General features: G+C 39.5%; 1 pseudogene; it reads right to left on the reverse strand.

Moving 5' to 3' along the window:
• Window positions 1-11,618: 11,618 nt before the first annotated feature.
• LOC147429714 (BAHD acyltransferase DCR-like) lies at window positions 11,619-15,531 on the reverse strand (annotated as a pseudogene).
• Window positions 15,532-23,167: the final 7,636 nt, after the last annotated feature.

Consider the following 23,167-nt stretch of genomic DNA (forward strand, 5'->3'; position numbering starts at 1 on the left):
ACCATATACATGTGGTAGTGATGTGTGTGAACACACTAGGACCGTCGGGGCATTTTTTCCCTCTTTAGAAGGTTTTTTCCCCCGTGCATTATATATACACCCATGACTCTAGGGCTATCTATCTTTCCATTGGACACTAAGTACTACACTCTCTATTGTGTGCCTTGAGCTTCCTTCGTCTTCTCCAAGCTATGTGCGTTTCTCTGCAACCCTAATTCCAACAATTGGTATCAGAGCACTATGGGCACCCTCCGTTCCGATTGAGGGGGGGAGTATATGTCTCATGAATTTAATGCATTTCTGGCTAGTCGTGGGATAAAACACCAATGTACAGTGCCTTATACACCTCAGCAAAATGGTGTTGCTCAGAGGAAAAACAGGTCACTGACGGAAATGGCACGATGTATGGTCAAAAGTCAAGCTTTGCCGCATTCTTTTTGTCTTGACGCCATCATGTGTGCCACTTATGTACTTAACAGGTGTCCTACGAAAGCTTTGGATTCTATTACTCGATATGAAGCATGGCATGATAGAAAGCGTTCTATTGAGCACATGCGTGTTTTTGGCTGTTTGGCATATGCTTTGGTGCCACAAGTACAACACAAAAAATTGGATGATAAGGCTGTCAAAAGTATCTTTGTTGGTTATAGTGCTGAAAGCAAAGTTTACAGGTTGTATCATCCGCAAAAAAAACGTATTCTGGTTTCACTGGATGTAGTGTTTGTGGAAGATTCTGTTTAGCCCTTGTGTCATTTACTAGAGACAGTAATGTAAGCTCACAGGACATTTATGACACTTTGTTGCCTCCTTTCAGTGGTGGAAATACAAATGTAAGTTCCAATGAGGCAAATGTACAGCCTATGGGGGTTTCTGAAAATGTTACAAATCAGCCTATTACTGATGCAGATGTACATGATGTACTTGATGAGGAAAAGGCTGGAAATGAGCAGGCTAGAGGTATGCCAAAATGGCTGGTGTACACTTTGTGTGACAGTAAATTGGATGCACCTTTGTCTAGTCATACTCGTTCAGGCTCACGCCATGCATCTTATGCATTAGATTGTTATGCTTTGGCTGTGTCTAGTTTACATGATGTTGAGGAGCCTCTGTCTTTTGATGAAGCACAGAATTCAAAAAATTGGATGGCTACCATGCAATCAGAATATGATGCACTTATAGAAAATGACACATGGACTTTATGTGATTTGCCTCCTGGCAAAAAGGCCATTGGTACGAAGTGGGTTTACAAGTTGAAACGCAAGCCGGATGGTGAGATCGATCGTCATAAGGCTCAACTTGTTGCAAAGGGTTATGCACAGCAAAAAGGCATAGATTATGAAGAAACTTATGCTCCCACTTGTCGTATGACTACTGTGCATTTTCTATGTGCATTGGCAGCTCATTTTGGTTGGGATGTACATCAATCAGAAATTGTTACTGCTTTCTTGAATGGTGACATATTTGAGGAAGTTTATGTAAAGCAGCCTCGCGGTTTTGTCATAAAAGGACAAGAGGACAAAGTGTGCAGATGTAAGAAGGCCTTGTATGGGTTGAAGCAATCTCCTCATGCTTGGTATGAGAAAGCTAACACTCATTTGGTTAAACGAGGATTTTGTAACAGTCCAACAGAAAGCGCATTGTATGTAAAGCATGAGGATGAGTATTTCTCATTGTGGTTCTTTATGTCTATGATTTGTTGATCATTGGACCAAATGAGAGACATATTGCTGAATTTAAAACTGATTTGAATGCTACTTTCAAGATGAAAGATTTGGGACTGTTGCATCATTACTTGGGTATAGAGTTTAAGCAGTGTGATGGTGGTATTGCCTTGTGTCAGAAAAGTTACATAGAGACATTGCTATGTAGGTTTGGACTTGAGGATTTCAAACCTATTACCACTCCCATGGAAATAGGTTTGAAGTTGAGTCTACATGATGCTGGCAATCCTGCTGATGTCACTCTTTACCAAACTACTATTGGCTGCCTTATTTATGTATGCAACATGAGGCCAGATATTCAGTTTGCAGTCTCACAGGTCAGCAGATTTATGCATAGCCTAGGATCTAAGCATTGGCAGGCTGTCAAGAGGATTTTCCGCTACCTTAGTGGTACTTTACATCTTGGCTTGTTTTATCCCAAGGGGGGATCATTGCCGCCAGACTTACATGCTTTTTCGGACTCAGATTGGGCTGGTTGGTTTGACACGCGAGTGTCCACAAGTGGTTTTTGTTTCATGCTTGGCAGTTCATGTATATCATTGTTGAGCAAGAAGCAACCTATTGTGGCCACTTCGAGTTTTGAGGTTGAGTACAGAGCAGTCTTCACAGCTACGGTTGAGTGTGTATGGCTCAGACGCCTTATGGTTGATTTGGGTGTTGGACAGGACACTACCAACACTATCTACACTGACAGTCAGAGTGCATTGGCAGTTGCGAGGAACCCAATTTTTCATGCTCACACAAAGCACATTGAGGTGCATTACCACTATGTCAGGGAGAGGCTCTTAGCAGGAGAGATCAGCTTGGCTTATGTGCCAACACAGGACAACCTTGCAGATCTTTTCACAAAGGCATTGTCTTGTGAGAAGCTTGAAGATTTCCACAAAGCTTTGGGCTTACTCCCTTTTGTGGACTGATCATGTCCTTAGGACATGTCACTTCCCTTTACTCATGTGCCAGCTCTCGTTCACCTCATCACTCCAGGGGGGATTTGTTACCATATACATGTGGTAGTGATGTGTGTGAACACACTAGGACCGCCGGGGCATTTTTCCCTCTTTAGGAGGTTTTTTCCCCCATGCATTGTATATACGCCCATCACTCTAGGGCTATCTATCTTTCCATTGCACACTAAGTAATACACTCTCTATTGTGTGACTTGAGCTTCCTTCATCTTCTCCAAGCTGTGTGCGTTTCTCTGCAACCCTAATTCCAATAGAAATAGAGGACGAGGCAGAGGAAGAGGTAGAGGAGTCATAGCTTATGCTGCAGTAGGAGAGCCTACCTTGATGGATGAGGAAGATGAAAGAGCTACTCTTTTTGCCGCCATTGATAACCTTGGATCCCGGCAACAGTATGCTGTCATCCAAACCACTGCAAACAGAGAAGGTGAAAAATTTTAACTACATATAAATTGTGGCAGTACATACTCTTTTCTCTCCCCTAAATGTTTAAGGAAACTTAAATTGAACCAATATCCCACCAAGAAATTAGTGGTAGAACGCGCAAATGGGAAAGAGGTTCTATCTAAATTTACAGCCGGGGAAGTTGAGTTTGAACTAGGAGGAACCCTTACTTCATCTAACTTTCAGACTCTACCAGTAGGAATCTATGATGGTATTCTAGGAATGGATTGGTTAATCAAAAATCAAGCCCAAATTCACTGTGCTCAAGGGAACTTAACCTTCAAAAATCATTTAGGTGAAGAAACATTAGTACAAGGATCAAATGGGAGGCCTAAGGCTCATTTAGTTAAGGCTAGTCGACTTCTGAGGGGTTATGCAAGGGGCAACAGATCTTTGTAGTAAAACTTAATAAGGCAGATGATTCAAGGGACAACACAACTCCAGAATGGCTTAAGGAATTTTCGGATATATTTTCGGAAGATCTCTCAGATTTACCTCCTCCAAGGGATATAGACCACGAAATAGAAACCTTTCCCGATAGTGAACCAATTTCAAAAAGACCCTAAAAAATGTCCCTCCCTGAAGCTTTTGAATTAAAAGAACAGCTTCGTTAGCTTATTGAACAAGGATTCATAAGACCAAACATTTCACCTTGGGGAGCGCCTGTTCTATTCCAAAAGAATAAGAATGGATCTTTACGTCTCTGCATAGACTATAGGGGACTTAAACAGGTATCGGTAAAGAATAAGTACCCTATTCCTCGCATCGATGAATTACTTGATAGATTACATGGAGCCAAGGTATTCACAAAAATTGATCTCAGATCAGGTTACCATCGAATCCGGATTAAGGAGGTAGATATTTACAAAATTGCTTTCAACACCCGGTATGGGCATTATGAGTTCATCGTGATGCCTTTTGGTCTTTTGAATGCTCTAGCTACTTTTAACCGTCTCATGCAGGATATATTCAGAGAATATCTGGATGATTTTTTGTTGGTGTTTTTTGACGATATTCTGGTATATTACAAGGATGAAAAAGAGCATGAAGGCCATGTACGTAAAGTACTTCATCTTCTACGCCAACATCAGTTATATGCCAAGATGAGTAAATGTGTGTTTTTCACCCTCGAAGTTAATTATCTTGGTTTTATAATAAACCTTGAAGGAATTTCAGTAGGCCCAGAAAGATTAAAGATATAATAGACTGGCCACAACCCAAAACGGCCAGTGAGACTCTTCGTCAAAGATTATGCAGTTATCCCTCACCCTTAACGCAGTTACTTAAAAAGACAGCCAAACTTACATGGGAAAAAGAATAGGAGGATTGTTTCCTCAAACTGAAACAAAATCTCACACCAGCCCCTATACTCAAACTTCATGACTTCACTCAAGAGTTTGAAGTGGTAACAGATGCCAGCGGTCTTGCTATAGGAGGAGTTTTAAACCAAGAAGGCAGACTAGTCGCCTTTAATTCTCAAAAATTAAGGATCCACGAGCTGAATTATCCAGCTCATGATCTGGAACTCCTAGATGTTATCCATGCTCTAAAACTCTGGAGGCACTATCTTCTAGGGGGGAAGTTTCAGTTAATCACCAATCATCAGAGTTTAAAATGGATTTTCTCACAAGCAACACTCAACATGAGGCAGAGAAGATGGATAGAACTCTTACAGGAATATGACTTTGAAATAAAATATAAACTAGGGAAAGAGAATGTGGTCGCTGACGCTCTTAGCCGTAAGGTTTTTCTTGGGGCTATTTCCACAGTCGACAATCCAATCCTAAACAAGGTTAAGGAAGCTTCCCTGGAAGATAAGGATTATCAAAAACTTCTACAATATCAATCAACAGGACCTAAAAGAGAAAGAGAAAGATGGAATCAAGGATTATTCACTTGAGGATGGGCTTCTCTATTATAAGTATCGGCTTTACATTCCTAAGAATCCAACATTAAAGGAGTTAATCCTTTATGAAGGACACAATGCTCCAGTTGCCGGCCATCCTGGTTATGTAAAGACCCTTAATGCCATAAGGAAAAGCTATTTTCTGGCCAGGAATGAAAGGAGATATACTTCGCTACATCAGACAATGTCTTTCCTGTCAAAGGATTAAGGCTGAATGAGTAATGATGCGAGGGAAACTTCAACCTTTGGACATTCCACAAATGAAGTGGGAACTCATTAGCATGGACTTTGTAACAGGCCTTCCCACTGTCCAAGGGGGTTACGACTCCATTATGGTGGTAGTAGATATGCTGACTAAAGTATCCTATTTGATGCTTGTAAAAACAACTTACAATGCATCAGACATAAGCCGTCTCTTTATTGGCAAAGAGATCTTCATATTACATGGACTTCCAAAGAGAAAAGTCAGTGAAAGAGATGCAAAATTCACTTCAAATTTCTGGAAAGCTTTATTTGAATCCTTAGGTACTCAGCTATGTTTCAGTACATCCTATCACTCTCAGACAGACGGCCAGACAGAAAGAGTGAATCAAGTTATTGAAGACATCAACTCATCCTTTCATAAAAGCATGGGGATGTCACCATTTAATGCTCTTTATGGGCATGAATGTATATCACCCCTGAACTTTTCTGACCCTACTACAAGAGTAGAAGCTTCAAAGCAAATGTTGGAGGAGATGGATGGCCAAACCAAAGCCAGAAGACAAGACATTCAGGCAGCCAAGGACCGCCAAAAACAATATGCTGATCAAAAACGGTCTGATCGGGTTTTGAAACAAGGGGATAAAGTATTCCTAAGGGTACGGCCAAAGAGAAGCACTTTATCCTTGGAAAAATACAACAAACTAAGCCCTAGATATTGTGGACCTTATGAAGTGATTAAAGTAATCAGTCATCAAGCCTACAAACTAAAACTGCCTGAGCACCTCAAGGTCCATAATGTATTCCATATCAGACTTCTAAAACCCTACATCCCAAATCCAAATCACACTCTAGATGACAAACAGATTGTGATGAAGAAGCAGGGAATTCTTGAACTCCAACCAGATTGTATTCTCGACACTAGGGAAAGGAGTCTAAGAAACAGAGTTATCAGAGAACATTTAGTAAAATGGAAGTACTACCCCACTGAAGATGCCACTTGGGAGGATGAAGTATCACTTCGCAAAGATTTTCCCAATTTCGGTTGAGATGAGGACATCTCAATTCCTTAAGTTGGGATGATTGTAAGGTTTCCGGTTTCCGAAACCTTAAAAATTGTACAAAGCTTGTAAAATTAACTTGGAAACCACTGTTGAAGGATTCAATCATGGCTAATATTGGTATTTTTGGAATCATAAGCAGAGCTTTACTATGGTTAGTAATTTTCAAAATCAGAATCCGATAAAAACTAGAAAAGTTACAGGCCCTGGAAGGTTACACTAGGAATTCAATTAGTTAATAAAAATTGGATGGTTTGAGTAATAATTATTAACAAAGACTTTCATATCCTAAGGTTCCAGAATTAACTGATATTCCAATTTTCATTATTAGAAATCAGTAAAATCAACCAAAATCGATTCTAGAAGGTATGGGTGCAGTACGGAGCTGGGCGAAACCTGCAAGAGACTGATTTAGCAGCAATTGGCGCCATCTTCAAGCTTGGGGCCTGCTTGGGGTGTCAAAACCTGCCAGAAACTCCCCGGGGCCCAGAAAAACTATAAAAAGACCCCCTTCTCTTCATAAAAATTTAGACTCAGAGCCTTGACACACTCTCTCTCATCTAGAGAGACCGCTATGCAAAAATCACTAGAGATTAAGCTATAGTTGATTAACTTAAATGGAAATTAGCTTAATCCTTCTTAATTAGCAAGGCTAGATTAATCTATTTTCTTAATAAATTAAAGATTAGGCCTATGTATACTCATAAATCCTCTTTTAATTAAATATTCTCTGTTGATTGTTGTAATTAAGCTTGAGAATATTAAGCTAATTAATTATTCTATCATATTAGGACTGAAATTATCCAAATTAACCGAAAATTTATGGGAAATATATTAATTAAGTTTACATTAAGTTGAGATAATATCAGAGCTTCATTAGATAGTCATTAAGCTAGAAAAACTCTCTTATAATTTTTTGAGTTATTTTCATAATTAATAAGGCAGAATTACACTATTTTTAGAGAAAATTAAAGGGGAAAATAATCAAATTGATTCAAAATGCTTTCATTTATTTATCAGAGGTTAATCATATGTTAGTGAACCCATGATAATTATTTTAAGCAAAATTACTCTGTTTTAGGACAAATTAAAAGGGGGAAATTAGTAAATTGATTCCAATTTTTTTAAGTTATTTATAAAAAGTTAATTACATTCTAGGGAACTTGTGATAATTATGTGAAGCTCAGATAATTAATTTACCTAATTACTTTAGCGGAATTACTCTATTTTTAGAAAAAGTTAAAAGTGGAAAATTAGTAAAATAATTCCAACTACTTTGCGTTATTTATCAAAAGTTAATTACATGTTAGGAAACACGTGATAATTATATCAAGCTTAGATATTTAATTTACCCAATTAATTTAGTAGAAGTACTCTGTTTTCAGGAAAAATTAAAAGGCGGAAATTTGTAAATTGATTCAAAATGCTTTGAGTTATTTTTCAAAGTTTAACCATATGTTAGGAAACTCATGATAATTATGTCAAGCTTAGATAATTAATTTATCTAATTACTTTAGTAGAAATACTCTGTTTTTAGGACATATTTAAAATGGGTAAATTACTTAATTGATTCAAAATACTTTGAGTTATTTATCAGAGGTTAATAATATGTTAGGAAACTTGTGATAATTATTTCAAGCTCAAATAATTAATTTACCTAATTATTTTAGCAAAATTACTCTATTTTAAAGACAAATTAAAAGAGAAAAACTAGTAAATTGATGCAAATTGCTTTGAGTTATTTATCAAAGGTTAATTATATGTTAGGAAACCAGTGATAATTAGATCAAGCTCAGATAATTAAGTTACCTAATTACTTTAGCAAAATTACTCTGTTTTTAGGACAAATTAAAATGGGAAAATTAGTAAATTGAGTCCAATTGCTTTGAGTTATTTATCAAAGTTTAATTACATGTTAGAAAACCTTGATAATTATGTCAAGCTCAGTTGAAAATTCCTAAAGATAGAACATATTCAATTACAATGTAGGGTGAGTAATCCATTAGCCAATAGAAATTTATAATTTACTAAGGCTAAAATGGAATATAGACTAAGGATAAACCTAGTTAAAGGGCATTCCAAATTAAATGGTAATTATGGGAAATTACTTATAGCATAAATAAGTTACAGGAGGAATATCTCATCAAATTGACTATTAAAGATACCTACTTACTCCAAAAATCCTTATTTTTGGGTAAAAAAGGGAAAAGAAGATTACTCAATTAAACCTCTAATCGATTAAGTCTTTTTATAAGGCTTTCGACATGGCTCCAAAGAGAACCAGGGAAAATCCTCTTATTGAGGAAGAGGATGTTAGCAACAACAAAAACAAGGCCACTAATGACCATGAGGCTGGGCCTAGCCATAGGCCAACGAAGGAAAGTCTACGGGCTCCCGCCCCACAGCACATGGACGAGCAGTCCCAAGTGGATTTCTATTTTGTTCACTTAAAATCTTTTAAAGTTCATTTTTAAGTTAACATTGCATATATAAGGTTAGGAAGGATAAACTAGCTGTAAATGGAAGGTAACTTCCACGAAACCAACGAGCAATGATTGTAAATAGGAAAAAAATGATTGGGTTATGACTGATTGACCCAGGAAAGAAATGTTTGACTATCCTTAAGACAGCTTGTCTCAAGACACCTCTGATTCCTTGGAAATATTTTACTCCAGGTAATAAGTAATAATGGCGATACCATCATGGATGAGTCGGTTTCCTCACCACGTGTGGAGTCTTTACCCCGTGCTTGTTTGTGTTTGTGGATATTACTTTCAAGTTTATCCTAGAGGAACCGCCCGGTTGTATGGGCAGCCAGTTGGCGTATGGGCGCCTGGACTTTGGGCGATGGCTTTTTCCACCCCGGTTTTTATAAATAAGGAATGGGTGCCGTTTTTTCACCCATGTATAGGTGGTCTTGAGACAAGCCAGTACTAGTCAAAGATACTTCAGAATGACATACTTTGTCTTAAGTCTAAAGATGTTAGTTTGGTGAAAGAATGTCTTCAATACTGTTTTCAAAGGTTGTCTTAATGAAATGCAGTTGTGAAAGTTAAAAGGAATCATTGTTTTAATTGTGAAAAGAATGTGATAGTAATTAAACAACACATAAATCATGTGTGAGTGCGGGGTGGTAAGTGGGGATTGACTAAGGTTGTCAATCATGGACGGGTGGACCTGAATAGTCAGGTAACTATCCATTCCCACACACTAAAACGTTTAGAAACTTCTTCACTTGGAAGAGGAATCCACCAACAGATGTGCCCTCACATATGTTAGGGGGAAAAAAGCGTTGGCTAAGGAAACCATAATCTGAATGATGAAGTTATAGGGTCAGAAAAGTTTTTAATGGTCCCGTTTCCACAGCGAGACAGGACTAGGTCTCTTTCAAGGGCTATAAACCTAAACCATTGTCAATGGCAAGGGTGAATTCCCTGGAATTTTTCTTGTTTAAGGAATCTGACTTTAGTAGGCCTAGAGACCTGTCAATGGTACCATCCCGTTTTTGGTGTTGGCGGGAGTGGGGACCTTACATTCCACCTGGTTGCGAAGGATCTCACCACCCATTCCAAGCATCTCCACAATTCGATTCACGTCCTAGTATCACCACATCCGTGCAACATTCCAAGTTCATCACCTCACTTGAGTTGATAGGCTGCCTGACCTCAACTTCTCGCATAAAGAAGGTATATCTCCATGAACTTCCACAAACCCCTTCTTGGGCACACCAAAGACAACAGCCTATAGGTAGATTTGCTTCACATATTTCAGATTTTCCCCATCAAGTGGAAAATAGGAGTCAGCAAGGTCAACCTAGTGCTCCTCAGTCTCTTCATTCACTTCATTGCTTCCCATTGCACATGGCCCGCTGGCTACCAACATCTCGAAACCTGGTTTACAAGGAATACCACAAAAACTCGCATCCACCATGTTGGCGTCACTAGAGGCCACGTCATTACCAGCAACCACATCACCGCATAACCATATATTTCTGAAAAAGATTCCAACCGCGTATTGGTCAGTAAAACATCCCCTATAGTCTAACCCCGAACTATTTATACGCATGCCCATTAAGGGGCAACAACTCCCCGTTTTTGTAAAACGTGCTTGTATCCTCACAAGCAGCTTGATGGAAATGAACCAATTGTCTGCAGTTGAAGGAGCTTCCATCTACTCCCCATTTTTTTTAAACGTGCTTGTGTCCTCACAAAAGCAGCTTGATGGAAGTGAACTATTTGTCTGCAATTGAAGGATCTTGTCGTCATGGAGCAGAGCAATGAGCTGATCCGTCGTTTATCAAATACGAGATGTGTACCCAATCAGATCGCAAAGCTGATTCCTGGAAATGCACTGAAAAACATAAAGTGAATCTGGACCAAGTTCAGTGATCATGCACATTCTCTCCCTAGTTTTATTTCCAAATTTCCTGCTAACCAGATATATGAAATGGCCAACACATTCCCAGATGAGCCATTTGACAATCTGAAAGGTCCGCAGTGCGTCGATTTCTGAAGCTGATCTACCACATATCAGCTTATGGTATGACTTGGTACTTATCAGATAAGTGACTTGATTTAACCTCATTCTTAGGTGATTTGATTGGTGCGTCAATGTGAACACTTGTTGAATTGCAAAAGTAATTTGCTAGCCCAACCACTGACGAATGCCAGATCAAATATCTGAAAGTCTCGATAGCCTGGCTGAACCCTACTAGTCTGCATCAAACACCCAAGGTGAACCAGTAGAACTGCTTTTGGGATGATAACCAACAACTTTGCATGTCTTTACCATCAGCAAACCTTGCTCAATCCCATTGAGTAACCCGCTAGTAGGCTCCTTATCCACAAACCTAGGCAACCTTGGTCACCATCCAGCCCTCTAAGGGCATCATATTTGGCCTATCAAACGAGGCCCAGAAACTCCAGCTGCCTACACCCAAGTTTCACGTATCTCTCACCAATGGGTCCCTCGTCGAAGGTACCATAGCCGAGAACTCGCTATTCGTGCTATCTCCAACACCATACATGCGCGTCCCTGATAGGACCTACTCCTTCCAACTGAATTGGATGCTCATGGCGACTAATCCCAGTGGGTTTGCCTCAACTAGCTCAGGCCCTATGTACAACGCATAAGACCGCTTCAAGGACAATCCCCTTCAAATCTCCATAACCTCAGTCATGACCCAATCACCTTGCATCACTGTCAAGTCATACCCCCACTAACGTCCTGCTGCACTTCGCACATCAATGACCACTCGCATTAGATTCACACCCATCACTACTAATAACTCCCTGCTCATTCCACCTGGTTGCGGAGGATCTCACTACCCATTCCAAGCATCTCCACAATTCAATTCACGCCCTAGTATCATGACATACGTGCAACATTCCAGGTTCACCGCCTCATCTTGAGTTGATAGGCTGCCCGACCTCAACTTCTCGCATAAAGAAGGCATATCGCCATGAACGTCCACAATCCCCTTCTTGGGCACACCGAAGACAACAGCCTGTAGGTAGATTTGCTTCACATATTTCATATTTTCCCCATCAAGTGGGAAATAGGAGTCAGCAAGGTCAACCTGGTGCTCCTCAATCTCTTCATTCACTTCACTGCTACCCATTGCACTTGGCCCGCTGGCCACCAACATCCCGAAACCTGTTTACAGGGAATACCGCAAAAACTCGCATCCACCATGCCGGCATCACTAGAGGCCTCGTCATTACGAGCAGCCACATCACTGACCTTCCTCTCGGGTATCCTTTGGGCCTCATCCAGCCTTACATCTGGCCCAATTCCAATTTCTGGCATACAAAAGATCAGTCCTTCTCCCAGATGGCCAAAGTTGATCGTGATGACTGACAACCATCCGGCCACCTTCAGACAAAGACAACCACGAAATTCCTGGATTCCACTAGATGCATTTGGACTCTCCCAATAATCCAGCAGCCTAGTTGAGACGACAATTTGGCTCTTTGCCAAACCTATTTTTGGCTACCGCCTTGCAGATGAGTTTGATTGCTGTGGAAATTCCCACATTTGCATTCAGGAAACCAAGGGGACCGTTGCCATAACTAGCCTCCCCATTAGTCACCATGGTTTCTAGATCCCTCCTTTCCTCCCTCCTCTCTTACCTCCATCCCCATCCCTACACTCGTCAAGGTCCCATGTCTTGTCCAACACACCATCTCCTTCTCTTGCATTGGAGGCACATCTTGCAGAGTAGCTTAAGAAACCAACTCATGGAAATAACTCTTCATCACATGAGCTAATGAGTTTGGACTGGATGTGCAAGGCCTTGGATGTAGTGATCTTCACCCATAAGTCCGTTCGATAGACTTTCATCTCTACACACACATCAAACCCCATCACTCCATCACCACTGCATTGTGCCAACAAAGGGACACAACAACACATGGAAGACATTGCCAAAAGTCTTTCTCTCGCATTGGAGGCACATCTTGAAGAGCAACTTAAGAAACTGACTCATGGAAATCACTCTTCATCACATGATCTGATGATCTTGGACTGGATGTGCAAGGCCTTGGAGGTAGTGATCTTCACCCATGAGTCTGTTTGACAGGTTATCTTGCCTACACACACATCAAACCCCATCACTCTATTGCCACTACATTGCGCCAACAAAGGGACACAGCAACACATGGATGACATTGTCAAAATCCTGGATGCTTGCTGCCTTATCAAAGAATCCTTGTCAGAGACAAAGGCTTAAGTGAAGGCATCCCATCATGCCCTCAAACGCATCCAATGCCTAAAGTTGGGGAGGCAAGGGGAAATAAAGCAGGCTCTTTGCTTCCACTTGAGAATGACGGAAGAGAAGTAATGCCTTCTTTAGAATGAAGCCATAGCAGAGCAAAGAACGTCCCCAACATTGGGAGAGCAACCATCCACTTCAGCAGCCGATAGTAATGCATGTGAAACGTAAGCGAAAACTCATCGCTGAAATAAAATCGTTCTTATCTACCATTTCCAGGATTACTATGCCAGAAGACCACACTAAGACACATGGAAATTTGAAATGATGCCTTCCAAGTTTTTCAATCAACCGATTCTCTGTAATGCATTTCGGACCCATGTAATTATGGGGCATAAGAACAGTAGCCTTGAAAAAGTCAAAATCACCAAAATACCTTGTCAACAACCAAGATCCAACCAAAATTTTTGTAGCCATATGGGCAGTTTTATTAACTAATGGAAGGATCTTTTCCTCGGAAAAGAAAAGGCTTCACCTATATCTATGCCTTATGCTCAGTCAGAGCACCCAAATCTAAAGAAAAATGATGTATTAAATAGTATATGTGTGCTAAATAAAATTTCTCTAATGTCCTTGCTCCCACACAGTCACCCACTACCGAAGATGACTCTCCATAGTCAAAAAATGATTTCTGCCAAAGCAATGAATGAGCTGCAAGCTGTTGCCTGCTGTTATACACACATGCAGACCTGAAACTGACAAGCTACTACCTGTGCAAGTCAAAAACTGACCTGCTACTACTGTTCTTACTGCCGGCTGCCTACAAATGATGCATAAAAAATTGACGACCTAACCTGAAATGCATTGCCTCGATGTGCGTGGAGTTGCTCATGAACAATTTGCTGCTATCACAACCTGTTCGCGTGCCCTGTGTAGAGTGGTCATTCCATCGCAAGCCATTCAAGACAGAGAGAGAGAGAGAGAGAGAGAGAGAGAGGGAGAGAGAATTGTACTTGCATCATTGAGTACATCTACTGCCTTCCTTATCCTCGGTGCGACTACGCCCACACTCTCTTCCCTCAAATTCTCCACCGTTTCTCGAACATTCACCACATCCAATGCATTTCCAAAATACGCAGGTGTCAATGCGGGCCTCAATCGTTGCCTCAAGTCTGCCTTTAGATAGAGACAAACCTGTTAATGCGCCAACACAACTTGGTTAGCCAATGTGCAAGAAGGAGATCACAATTTTATATATATAGCCCTTGAAAGCACAATCAAAGCTTTTCATTACCATCTGTTCTGACGGCACTTCATATGCTTCCACCAATCGCTTCAATACTGACGCAAGCACGGCTTGGTAGGAGCTTATTGAAGGATTTCCTAATTCTTGGATTGCTTTTTGCTTGAGCTGTTGAACTACAACACTATCAAAATGAAAAACTCTGCAATGACCCTTCATCGAAGGGCACTTTATATTAGGGATTTCCATATCAGCTCTTGGTTCAGGAGCCAGATCTTGCCCAAGCTTTGACGTATCCAGCCAGCATTTTGGATCAAGCACCATGCACACATGAAATGGAGGTAGTGACATGACCAGACCTTTACAACATTGGACCCAAGACCTTAAAAAATATGAATAAGAGGAACCGTCGAAAATAGCATGACTAGCAGTTGCACCAATGGCGATTCCATAGCCATCTCTGAATGTGGTAACCTAACAAAACTAGTGAAGAAATAAGGCAACTCGAATGGATGAGCTTCATCTATACATAAACACAAACTACAAGGTAGCATTGCCCATCTTACATGTACAATGTATGTAACAGAGAAGAATAACATTATTCTGCATCATGTATGTAAAAATACAGTAGGCTAAGATTGCCCATGGTACATGAAGAGATGAATTGAGTTTACCTCGATAGAAAGAAAGGCCTCTTCAAATGGGTTGAAAGGAGTCGGTGCAGTCAAGTCACTGTAGAGGTCATGGATGGAAAACTTCTCCTCGTGCAGCTCGGAAAAATCATAATCCACAAAAGCTTCTCTGAACTCGACTCTGGAATCATTGCATTCAATAACAATGTTGCTGCGTTTGTCACCACCGCCGTCCTTCTCATGGCGAAAGCATCCAGCAAACAATAGGATAGAAGTCCACGAGGACCTTGGCCATTCCATATTTCAAGGTTTGGATGTCGCAACAAGAACGCCCTTCTTCTTGCAGATAATCAACATTGGCTAGAAGAGGATAAAAGAGGACACTTTTGACGTAGTTGAAATTCAGAAAGAGGTGTCTGAAGGAGAAAGGTAGAAATTGAATCTGTGAGTAGGATGCAATTGCTTTACGACATAGGTATTTGTAACTTGTACAAGGAGATGCTCATCTGATGATCCACCTGCAAGGTTAGTTAGCGTTATTAGCAGAAGAAATTGACGCCAGGTGCAGAGAAAGAGTGAGAAAGTGGGGGAGAGAAAAGTCACGATCTAAAGTCGTGATCTCATTTGTGTCTTTTTGCTAACGTGGCATAGCTCTCCTTTGAGCTTTCAAAAAATAGTCTTTGGGCTAACTACCCTAACAAGAAGTTAAGTTGCAAGATGTATCCAAGAAGCTTCATCAATTATGTATTTTATTTGAGTTGAGGACATCTCTTTCTCTTTTGTTGGGGAGAGATGCTACCTTCAATAGACTCAAAGACCTCTTGACCAGAAGTCCTATCCTCATCAACCCTCACTAATTCATCCCTTAGCTCTTCTTTACCCGAGGAAGTTCAACAAGAAATTCAGGTAGACACCTATTTTAGACCTCTTCTACAAGAGATTCAAGCTCAGAATCCGAGGGAGAATTTAGTTGATTATACCCTAGCAGATGGTCTTCTTTACTTCAAACAGTGGATGTGCATTCCCATCAGTTTTTGTGCACCCAGATTTTAAAGAAAGCCCACGATAACCCGTTGGCAGCTCATCCCGGGTACCATAAAATGTTTGCTACCCTCCAAAGGAATTTTTACTGGCCTAAGATGAAGAAGGACATCCTGGATTATGTTTGCAAATGCCTTACTTGCCAGAAGACCAAAGAAAAATGCGTCAAGCTACCTGGTAAGCTTCAGTCTCTAGATATTACTCAGATAAAGTGGGAGTGTCTGAGTATGGACTTTGTCAATGGTCTTCCAAAGAACTGGAAACTATGATTCTATTTTTGTCGTATTAAATAAGCTCACTAAGGTGGCTCGTCTAATTCCACTCAAGCAGACAGCAACCGCCATCGACATAGCCCAAGTATTTGTCAAGGAGGTAGTAAGACATGGAATCCCTGCAAGAATCATCAGTGATCGGGATGCCAAATTTACTTCTAAGTTTTGGCAAGCCATGTTTTGATCTCTGGGTACCCAACTGAATCTCAGTTCAGCATATCATCTGGAGACTGATGGTCAAACTGAGTAAGTGAATCAAGTCATTGAAGATATGCTTCGAGCATACTGCAACCAGTAGCCCCAACAATGGATCAAGTTTCTTTTCCTAGTTGAGTTTGCTTATAACTCTCCTCACCATTGCAGCCTCGGAATGTCACCCTTTAAAGCCTTGTATGGTCAGGAGTGTTTAGTCCCTCTTCGATTAGCCGACCCAGCTCTTCATGTTCCTACCGATAAGTCTATCTTGGAAGAGATGGATCATCAACTTCTAGTCATTAGAGACAGCCTGGAGAGAGCTAGTGACATGCAGAAGAGCTATGCTAATCTTCATCGTTCCGCTAGAAGCTTTAGCGAAGGCGAACAAGTTTTCCTCAGAGTCAAACCCAAACACAGCTCCTTAAAGCTAGGAAATTTGTAAGCTTGCATTCAGATATTGTGGATATTTTGGAATCCTTAGAAAGATAGTAGAACAAGCCTATGAGTTAGCCTTACCGCCTCACATGTGCATTCATAATGTTTTTCATGTCAGCCTCCTTAAGAAATATGTTGCTGACCCTCTACATGTGATGACACCATTCTTGTCAATCAGGAAGAATTTCAAATGGAACTAGAACAAGTTCTAAAAACTAAAGAAAAGAAACTGCGGCACAGGAAAATTCGAGAAGAACTAATCAAGTGGAAGGGCTATCCGGTTGAGGATGCTTCTTGGGAAGATTGAGACCAGCTAATTACCCAATTTCCAAGTTTTGGAGGATGAACCCATATAATTCATCTTTTGGAATCAAATCAATATCTCCCTTTTGTCCAAACCCTTGATCATATTTTTGGCTGATTTTTTGCAGCAACTTATAATTATTCTTCAAGGTATCGATGGCACTTTTGATGTAATTTTTATGCGGATGTAATCGATCGTCATATTTATGGAATTCAAGCATCTCTAGTCAGTCAATTCTTTTGAGATTCAAATCGTCTATGGTGTTTTACAAGTCAAATTGTTATGATACATAAAATATCTGATTACCAAGTGAAAGATGAGGTAGTAAGCTATAGACATAAGAGAAATAAGGATGGAAGAAATAAATTGGGTACACAAGGGAGGAGATATTGCAAGATTAATTGAAAGATCAGTATGAAATACTTAATTGTCAAGGACATGGTATCAGTTGGATGATATCAATAGAGAAATAAGTCAACGCTCAAAACGGAAAAAGTTAAAGTTTAGGTAAGAATGGTAAGATTTTTACAAAGCGTATTGAGGCTAGATAGAGAGAAAAGTGAACAAATGATCTTCAGAACTCACAAGAGAAACGCAAATCCAATCACGCCAAAGGAAAAATACGTAGTTGAGTAAGATCACATTCAGAAATTAATGTAACCCCGAGTCATTAAGGCTTCTTTATGATTAAAACTTTTGAGTTAGCGCTAAAAATGGAAGAGAAGTGTATTATTCAAGGTCCATACCAGCTTCACTGTCCTTTAATCTAAATACCCTAAAGTTACTGACCATCTCCAATCATAAGTTGACCGAAGATTGAGTCTGACTACTCTCTAAAGCATGTCCCGAGCTTTTTTTTTGTTGAGGAGTTTGTAAGGTCCTTCCCTAAACCTTAGAGCCATTCAGAGCTTTTTCAACCTAGAAAATAGACTAACAAAGAAGTCATGTGGACAACGAGACTTTACTCTAGAATGAAACGACGAAGATATTCCGAATAAGAAATTACATCATCCCTATATTTGTACAAAAAGATTAAGATTATTTTTTACTTCTTCGTCAAAAGCCGCGTGGGAACTGATCTAGATTGAGAACTGGCAGAAAAAGGGACTAACTTTATTGAAAGATAAAGTTAAGAGGTAGGATTTGAGAAGAAATTGTGGTCCAATAAGAATTGAGAAGAGAATTGGGGTCCAATAGGAATTGAGAAGAAATTGAGATCCAATAAGAATTGAGAAGAGAATTGGGGTCCAATAGAAATTGAGAAGAGGATTGGGGTCCAATAGAAATTAAGAAGAATTCAATTTGAAATAAAATTCTTTGATTAAAGAATTCAATTTAGAGTATAATTTTTGAACGAGTCAAAAGTTGCAACTTTCCACTCATTCTCTCTCTAGCTTGCATTGAAGGTGAGCCCAACCACCCTCTCTCTCTCTCTCTACTTTCATAGGTTTTTAGTGGGATTGTATTTATACTTTTTCATCCCCCCCCCCCCCCCCCCCCGTATATACACTGTATTCTACCCACCATTTCCTATATAAGCACCCCCACTCCTTTGTAATTTTATACACATTCCTAAGATACTTGCATACTTGCCATGCTCAAGATTATGCTTAAGTAAATCAAGGTTTCCATTAAACCTTGCTCTTACTCTCTCACTCTCTTGAACGCCAAAACCTTGAGGGTTTTGTGAAGAAGCTCCTCTCTCCTTCCTCTTCATCCTAAACCCCTTTCCTTCTTCCTTGAACCTCACATCTCTTCAAAAAGGACTTCAACCCCACTTCCCTTTTGTTTAGAGGAGGTAATCTTCACTTGTAGGAGGATAATTAACCTAAAGAATGTGTTTTAATACTAGGAAGGTTTATGTGCATCATGTTAAGTTTAAGCTTTAATGGTAACCTTGCAATTAGGGTTAAGTACTAAGAGTATCTATGCATCATTAAGTTAAGATTCAAAGGTAGATTTGCACTCTTAAGCTAAGCTTTAATGGTAAATTTGCACTTAGGTGTAAGCTTTAGTGACTACCTTGTATCTTAGATTTAAGCTTTAATGGTAACCTCGTAATTACGGTTAAGTGCTAAGAGTATCTATGCATCATTAAGTTAAGCTTCAAAGGTAGATTTTGCACTCTTAGGCTAAGCTTTAATGGTAACTTTGCACTTAGGTGTAAACTTTAGTGACTACCTTGTATATTAGGTTTAAGCTTTAATGGTAACCTCGCAATTAGGGTTAAGTGCTAAGAGTATCTATCCATCATTAAGTTAAGCTTCAAAGGTAGATTTTCACTCTTAAGCTAAGCTTTAATGGTAAGTTTGCACTTAGGTGTAAACTTTAGTGACTACCTTGTATTTTGGGTTTAAGCTTTAATGGTAACCTCGCAATTAGGGGTAAGTGCTAAGAGTATCTATGCATCATTAAGTTAAGCTTCAAAGGTAAATTTGCACTCTTAAGCTAAGCTTTAATGGTAACTTTGCACTTAAGTGTAAGCTTTAGTAATTACCTTGTATTTTAGGTTTAATCTTTAATGGTAACCTCACAATTAAGATTAAGTGCTAAGAGTATCTATGCATCATTAAGTTAAGCTTCAAAGGTAGATTTACATCCTTAAGCTAAGCTTTGATCGTAACTTTGCACTTAGGAAAAGCTTTGAAAGACAAGCTTGCAATTTCGGGTTTAGCTTCCATGGTGACCTTGTGTGATTAGGGTTAAGCTTTCATGGTGACCTTGTGTGATTAGGGTTAAGCTTCCATGGAAACCTTGTCTCATTAAAGAGAGAAAGTTTTTGTCTCATTATGTTATCAAGCTTAGGGTTTGCATGTCTCTCTACGGTAGGAAGAATGTATGGTTATAATCCTCTCTTCCAAGCTTTAATGGAAAGCTCTAGAGTCCCATTTTATCCCCAAAGCGAGCTTTAATGGAAAGCTCGAAGACTCATAAATTATAGGACGACCTTCTAGCTTCTTTAATGGAAAGCTAGGCATCATCAGAAAAGAGTAGTTGCCTAAGCTCGATAGGAGTAGTTCAATTTTTGGTATTGAAGAGTATTTCTAAAGTTGTCAATTTCAAGTTTGTTTGCAATTATGGGATGGGGGAGATAGGGAATAACTTCATGAAATTGATCTTTGTGTTGTTTTGAACCAAAACTTCTACAAGCTTCCATGGAGATGCCCCATGTACGGCAAAGGATTGCAAAAACCTAGGAATCGTACAAAACGGGGATTGAACTTAAAAAGTTGGCATTTTCGAGGACACATTAACCATCAAATGCCTATGGCAAAAACTCGCTTGTATTTTCTAAATAGTAGATAATTAATGAAAGTAGGAATTAAGGTTGATAAATGAATGAACCTGGAAATTACCAACTAGGAGTTAAAAAGGAATCTCGAAAGGTGATAGGGATAGCCCATTGCAAAACATAGATTTAACTAGGAGTTTTGAAGATTTTATGGAAATGATTGGAAACCAAGATGGATCTTCTTGGGGTCAATTTGATTGAAAGGCCGGCCTAGTGAGAGGATTCTCTTGGGAAACTTGACGCAGATTGGACCTTTTCGGCTAGGGTAGCGTAACCGGCAAGTTTGTTATACCTAGGTCATTCATGCCCGAGGGATAAGGGATGAATGGGTTTATTTTATTTTTGCCCAGCTGGGTGAAGTACCCACGGTTTCTTATTGAAAAACGGCCATAATCCGGGTATGTCCTAATGCCAATAGTTGGATGAGAAGGTCATACTCAGGGAGGATGATGTGAATTGAATTAAGGAAATTTTTTTGATTTGGTTACATAAAAAGAAATTGGAAAGGCTAGGAATATAGGGGCTATCATGTGCATCTGTCACCAGATGGTGCTATATCTCTCGAAATAAAATGCTTAAGAAGGAATGATTAAATTACTTGGTGAGCCTTTCCCAAACACTTAATTTTGGGAAATACTGTGAAGGTGCTTTCATTTTGATGGCTTGTTATCGATTATCTTGGTCCTGAATAAGACGAAATGAATTGGTTGAAACTACATGTGCTGCATGATTAGTTAGGAAACTAGTTAAAAGCTAATTGTAGCAGATAAGGGTAAAGAAATGAATGAAAAGTTTCTAAATAAAGATCTGGTGGGAACAACCAAATGAATTTCCCTGAACGAGGATATGCAACAGATTGTATGTTTTGTGTTGTCTGACGATGTCTGATAGACTATCTTCCGGATTTTGTAGTAGTTAAGTACTACCTCCGGAAGGGATTTTCCTGAAATGGTTCGGTGGGTGAGCGGATCCGGAGGGTCAGATGGCCGGATGTTGAATAAAGTTTTTATGTCAAACGCTAGGACTATGCGGGATAAAAACGGATAAGCGGGAAACGAGCAAGACCAGGTAGGATTACAAGATCCCTCTTCTTAGGAAAATGCGATAACTGTCGTGCTTGCTTGTTAGGAAAAAGGGGCTATCTCCATGGACCAAGGGAGAACAAGAAAGAAAGAGCGGATTTTGAAGTTAAAGATCAAGAGAATCAAGACTAAGGACCACGATTTTGGATATGGGTGTTTGAAAGATGCTAAGGACAGATTAAATTATGATAAGCGGATAGAGTCGTCAAATTGATGGTATTTACCCCCTTGGGTTGGCATTCGAGATAGGCCGGAGTCCTGTCTGGGTGTTTGTTCCAAGTGGGAGGGATACCTACAAATAGATCTACGTCATTCCCTGGAGCGGTCTAGAAGACTGAGGCAGGTGAGTAGGGTCGAGTCTGGGAATGGCCCTCACAGGAATTTACTTAAATAGTTCCAAATGGATGCATTATTCCAAGCATAGCGATTTTGGAGGTTCAAAATAAGCGACTTGCAATTAACCGTGACAAATTTGAGCCTTTGTAGATTTTCTCAAGTTCTTTAAATGCTCTAAGAAAAATTTTTATTACATGCTTCACTTTCTTCATACCAATCATGAATAAAATTATTCATGTCATCACCATCATAAAAAACATCAATCTTTTTATCAAAATGCGAACCATATAGTTCTTTTAATCTTTCACAGCTATTTGAATTACTCTTAAAAATGAGTTTTATGCGCTCAATTGATCTACATTGTCCTGCTACTACTGCATGGGAATAAAAGCAATCATGTACATATTGTGATATATGCTAATGTGGCTACTACTCGCTATAATGTATTTACCTATCTGGGGAGTCGTGGCCCTAGATGTGGCACCGTTGCATGCTTCTCCACTTTGAAACATAGATTACTTGGTTTCATAATATACATACTCCAAGTGTTTCATGGTGGAATACTCACCTCGCTTGCAAAGATTGATGAGGAAAAAAACTGCCAAAAATATCAAACTAATAGGCATCATCGTAAAATTGCATGAGAAGTGACCCAAAATGAGATATTAATAAAAAATTATGCATACCTATGATTTTTATGATTCAAACTCCATTTGGTATTTTGAACATAAAAAATTGGTGCTTTTTTGGGTTAAAAATGAGTTGAAAATGACCTAATTTTGGTCAAAAGTGAAGGAATGGCTCAAAACATGACACATTAGTTGATATTTCTATGGGTAAGAGAGAGAGGGCTTCTTTTTTAGCGCAAAAACTACACTTTTCCCCTTCTATTCAATTCCATTCACGGTTGCTCAATCTTTGTGTACTCCAATCATGTCTCTTTGCAATCTTTCATCTAAGCTTGTGAGGGAGTGACTTAGAGTTTCCCTCTGTCAAAATGGTGTGTAAGATTCAATATATAAGATCTTAGATATTTAAGAAATCATAAAGTGGTCTTCATGAAGGTGGAATCTTGTGATTTTGTTTCAATTTTTTGAAGCTACTACTACGTAATTGGGGGGCGAGGCTACATGATTCCATGAAATAGGTTTGGGTTTTGAATGGGACTTGTGCTTGTATGAGAGTTGAAGTTTCATGGATGAAAGTTTAGTGTATTTAATTTGTCTTTTAAAAGAAAAACTAGATGTAAGTTGGTTGTCTTTTCATCATGACCTCAAGCAAATTAGGAGATGGGGTCTGTGACTATTTTATCACAAACACTCTTAGAC

Source organism: Adiantum capillus-veneris, chromosome 22, assembly GCF_014529385.1.
Source record: "Adiantum capillus-veneris isolate H3 chromosome 22, ASM1452938v2, whole genome shotgun sequence".
In the NCBI taxonomy this organism is placed as follows: domain Eukaryota; kingdom Viridiplantae; phylum Streptophyta; class Polypodiopsida; order Polypodiales; family Pteridaceae; genus Adiantum; species Adiantum capillus-veneris.